The following is a 5,591-nucleotide window of genomic DNA, read 5'->3' as shown; positions in this document are numbered from 1 at the left end:
ATATTTTTTTAAAGTTAAAAAAAAAAAAGAGGAAACTCCCTCTGAAGATTGATAGAGGAATATGAGCTAATGCTGTATGATTTATTACCAAATCTTTGACACCCACAGAAGCTCTTCCAAACGAGTATGGAAATTATTTCAGTGTTGCTGCTTTGAGGTTCAGTGAAAATGCTGGTGTGATTTGTGAACATTGCTGGCTTCCACTTTCTGTTTTCTGTACAATTCCAGGAATGCTGACCATAACATAACGTCCCACAAGAAAACATCAAGTATCCTATCTGGATTTTAAATATTTGTTAATCCTGCTAAAGTAGTTGCACTAATAGTCTCTTTTCAGTAGATAAGGTTAAAACTGCTTATTTTGTCTTTTGATTACCTAAAATATGTTGCTGTTTTCCAGTCATGAATGAATTCAGGGCAAATTGTGCATTTCATGACCTTATGTTACTAGTTCTACCTTGTCCACAGAGAACAACAGCTATGTTTCCCAGCTACAGTTTTGCAAAGTGATATTTTGACAGGCAGTTTGATTCTTCCTACTTGTACTTCCACAGAAGTCACAGATTGTCTCCTTTCTGAAAAACTAAGGGCTCAATCTTCTTGTGCAAAAAGTGTATGCAAAAACCAATCCAAGTTTCAAAATATGCAAAACACTTAGAAATATGTTATGCCACCTCAGGAAGAACAATGATTTGGCTTTACTGTGTAGAGAGAGAAAGAGAGAAAAATTCTTTGGAGAACAATAAGAAGACATTGAGGTTTTTCTTTAGCTACTAATGTCTGGCATAGATGGGTTTGAAATAAACTGCTAGGCACTATTAAAGATGGTAAATATTAATTTGTGGCAGGTGAAAATCTGTCCCAGATTCTGTTTTCCCTGTGCTTGGGCTTAAACGGGACCTCTTCTCTCCCCTCAGCCCATCCCATCAGGCATCTCATCACTCCTTATTTGTCTTCCTCTGTTTCCTTCCACAGTCCCACTCACCTTAGCTAACCAGGGTCCTAAAATCCTTTTTTTCAGCTCTGCCATTCACATTTGGAGCTGCAAGGGAGGCACAAGACAGCTCCACACAAACATCAGCAGCAGCACAGGGGAAACAATTGGCTTGTATAACTTTTCACCTCCACCATATTTCAGGGCAGCAGAAGCCTAGGAGGTTCACATTACTCACTACTCATAAAGTCTTACTAGCCATATTGCTGCGGCCCTTGAGTGTAAAATATACAGCATCAGAGCAGGAGTGTTCCTTTCTGTGAATGCTAGTACAGCTCACCTAAGGGCTCACAAATAAACTATCTGTCTGCTGCTGAAGTGCACACTAGAGAAGAGGATCCTTCACCAAAGCTCAAAGCAATGCTCACATCAGAGTTCTTGTAGAAAGCAAAAAGTAAGCAACATTTCCTGAGTTCTGGTTTCACCATCAGAACTGAAGACAGCCAGCCCTAGATGCAACTACTCCAACTACTTCAGAGCTCCTCAGGCTGTAGAGACTACTTTCAGTTGTGGTGTAAATGACACTGCATCTGTCTGAACCAGAAATCTAATTAGACAATTATGAGGGTTATGAGGGTAATACCTCCTATTTTACTGCGTTGGCTCACAGCATCAGAGACAGATGTTGGTGATATGGCAGTAGAGGCTGAACCTTCCCAACAATATTCGACTACATTTTGTTGCCGTGTGACAGATGGCAGCAGAGGGGCGTCTGACATGGAAGTGTGTGTGAAGCAAAGGAGTGTGATTGAATTCCACCTCCACGAGGAAAAAATGGCACCCACTGACATTCATCAACACTTGCTGTAGATTTCTGGAAACAAAACAGTGGATGTGAGCACAATGAGGTGGTGGGTGGTGCATTTCAGCAGTGACAACAGTTACATGAAACACAAGCCATGTTCTGGACAGCCAAGCACAGCTGTCACATCACAAAATGAAGAGAGTCTTGCTCAGCTGATCCATGTGATGCCGCAGATTATGATGAGGAAACTGTGTACGGGCTGAATATTTGCTTCAGTGTGTTGGAAACTATGTCAGCTGTGTTGAATGTCACAAAGCTTGCAGCACGTGGGTCACACAGGACATGTTCTGTTCTCTGGCTCACCAGGAACACAGTGAACACTACACGTAAGTTTGTTAGGAACTACTGAACCAGTATGAAGCTGAAATTGACAATTTCCTTGATTGCATCATTGCTGGTGACCATATATGCTGTCATCACTATGAGCCAGAGTCAGAACGGCAGTCCATGGAGTGGTGACATGTTAATAATCAAAGAAAATGTTCAAGATGTGACTCGTGGCAGGTAAAGTGATGCACTGTTTTTTGAGATAGGTGATCATTATGGATTGCTGGGAACCTGGACTAGCTATGAATTCTAACTGCTACACTGTGATGTTGACTGAGCTAAAGGCTCAAACTTCCAAAGTCAGTCCAGAGACTTTCACTTGGAATATGATAAAACCAGGCCTCATACCAGTTTGAAGACTATGGAGCACATTGCCAATCTTTGCTGGACTGTCCTACCACACCCACCATATAGTCTAGATTTGGCACTCTCTGACTCCCATCTGTTCAAGCCAATGAAAGATAGGCTGCTAGGGCAAAACTTTCCTAAAAACAATGTCATCATAGTAGGTGTGAAACAATGGGTCACCTCCACTGGTGCAGTTTTTTCTGCATGTGGCATTCAGGTTCTTCTGACAAAAAATCACAGCCAGTGGTAGTGACAATGTTGAAAAACAGTGCTACTGAAAATTTCCTCTATCAAAATAGTGTTATTGCACTATTTCTAACTGTTGTAGTTTCCACAGAAAGAAATAGGAGGCATTACTTTCGGAACGACCTATGTATGAGAGAAAAACTGATAAATACTGGCTGGTAAGTAAAACTCAGTAATTCAATGTGCTGATCAACACCCAGTTCTAGGTTGATGCTCCCTTTGTATACTTATTTTGGTACTAGACAACCAGCCATGTGACCATATGCTGTTTCATTTTATTTGCCAACTATTTCATTCACAGTAAAATTTGGGCATCTGCTTTTCAATTCAGTTTTGAAAACAGTGATCTGAGATATCCAGCACAGCTTCACCAAGGGCAGATGGTACCTGAACAGTCTGGTAGTGGCCTTCTATGATGGAGTGATGGCAATAGTGGACAAAGGAAGGGCAACTGACGTTGTCTACTTGGACTCATGGGGACCTTTGACATGGTCCCATCCTACATACTTATCTCTAAATTGGAGAAATATGATTTCTAAAGGTGGACTATTCAGTGGATAAAAACTTGATTGGAAGGTTGCAGCCAGAGGGTTGTATGGTTCTATGTCCAGGTGGAGGCCAGTGACATGTGGTGCCCTTACAAGGCCTGTCTCGGAACCAGCATTTTTTAACATCTTTATAATGACATAGATGAGGAGATCCCACAAACACTCAGCTAGTTTGTGAACAACACCATGCTAAGTGATGCAATTGATAAGACAGAATGAAGGGATACCATCCAAAGGGATCTGAACAAGTTCAGATGGTGGGCCCATGTGAACCTAATGAGGTTCAACAAGGCCAAGTGCAAGGTGTTGCACTTGGGTCAGGGCAATCCCAGACATATGTACAGACTGGGAGAAGAACTCATTGTAAGCAGCCCTTCCAAGAAGAACTAGGGGATACTGGTAGATGAAAAGCTTAACATGAGCCAGCAGTGTGTACTCGTGGCCTGGAAGGCCAACAGTGTCCTGGGGTGGATATGCAGACCAGACCCGAGCCATCAGGAAGTGTGCTGCCTTCCCAGGTTAGGGACATAACTGGAAAACTCCCAAAGCTGGTTAGGTCCACTGATTACTTTCCATTACTCACAGTTCAGGTGGGCATTGCTCAGAGAAGCCTGCGAACTATGAAAAGAGATGTCAGGGGTTTAGTTCAAGGAGTGAGAGCGCAAGTGATCTTTTGTTCTATACCTTCAGGGACAGTGAGGGACACGGAGTGGGCTTGGAAAGCACAAAAAATGAATAATTGGCTCAGAGGCTGGTGTAAAAGCAGAAACTTTGGGTTCTTTGATCATGGGGCAGTTTACTTGGCCCCTGGACTGTTGTCTATGCACGGAACCCACCTGTCTCGAAGGGGGAAACAAATCCTAGTTCAGGAGTTAGCGGGGCTTATCGAAAGAGCTTTAAACTAGCTACAATGGGGGAAATGGACAAAATAGGGCTTACCAGAGATGAGCCTCGGGAACAATGCTTGAGCTGGAAGTGAAGCAGATGACTCAGGTGAAGTACATCTACACCAATGCACACAGCATGGGCAACAAGCAGGACAAGCTGGAAGCGATTGTGCGGCATGCTAACTATGACCTAGTTGCTATTACCGAAACATGGTGGGACCACTCCCATGACTGGAGTGCTGTGATGACTGGCTACAGGCTCTTCAGAAAGGATAGACAAGGGAGGAAGGGTGGTAGTATGGCTCTTTATATTATGGAGTGTTTTGATGTTGAAGAGCTTGGGGTTGGAAATGACAATGTTGAGTGTCTATGGATAAGGATTGGGGGAAAGGCATGAAGGGGTGACATCTTGTGGGGGTCTGTTATAGACCATCTAATCAGAATGAAGAGGATGAGGTATTCTATGAGCAGCTTGCAGAACATGCACAATCACCAGCACTGGTTCTAATGGGAGACTTCAACTTCCCTGATATATGCTGGAAATATAATACAGCGCAGAGGAAGCAGTCCAAGAGGTTTCTAGAATGTGTGGAAGACAGCTTCCTTATACAGCTGGTACAAGAGCCTACCAGGGGTGATGCCCTGCTAGACTTGCTCTTCACTAACAGAGGACAGGTGGGAGATGTGAAGGCTGGGGACTGACCTGGGCAGAGCAACCATGAAATTGTCGAGTTCTCTATTCTTGGCGATGTCAGAAAGGTGACTAGCAGAACTGCTATCTTGAACTTCAAGAGGGCAGACTTTGAGCTGTTCAGGATGCTTGTAGCACGGGTCCCTGGGGAGTTGCTCTTTAAGGGTAAAGGGGTCCAGGAAGCCTGGATGCTCCTCAAGATGGAAATCTTAAAGGCACAAGAACAGGCTGTCCCTGAATGCCATAGGAGAAGAAGACTGGTGTGGATGAACCAGAAACTATTTCTGAGAATCAGGAAGAAAAAGAGAGTCTGTGTCCTCTGGAAGAACGGACAAGGCTACTTGGGGAGATTACAAGGGAAGTTGCTAAGGTATGCAGGAAGTTAGGAAGGCAAAAGCCCAATTTGAACTCTGATTGGCTACTGCAGTCAAAGAGAATAAGAAATCTTTTTATAAATATACAAATGGTAGGAGAAGAACAAAGGAGTATTTCCATTTCCATTTACTTGATGCAGCAGGAAATGTGACCACTGAGGATAAGGAGAAGGCTGAGGTCCTCAACACCTTCTTTACATCTGCCTTTAATAGGCAGATCAGTTATCCTCAAGGCACTTTACGCTCTGATCTGGAAGTCTGGGATGCTACACAGAATACACCCCCAGTGATTCAGGTGGAGACAGTTAGAGAGCCCCTCCTCCATCTGGACTGTCACAAGTCCATGGGACTGGATGAGCTTCATCCTAGGA

The sequence above is a fragment of the Meleagris gallopavo genome, chromosome Z (genome assembly GCF_000146605.3).
Source record: "Meleagris gallopavo isolate NT-WF06-2002-E0010 breed Aviagen turkey brand Nicholas breeding stock chromosome Z, Turkey_5.1, whole genome shotgun sequence".
Classification (NCBI taxonomy): domain Eukaryota; kingdom Metazoa; phylum Chordata; class Aves; order Galliformes; family Phasianidae; genus Meleagris; species Meleagris gallopavo.
This window is presented reverse-complemented; position numbering follows the sequence as displayed.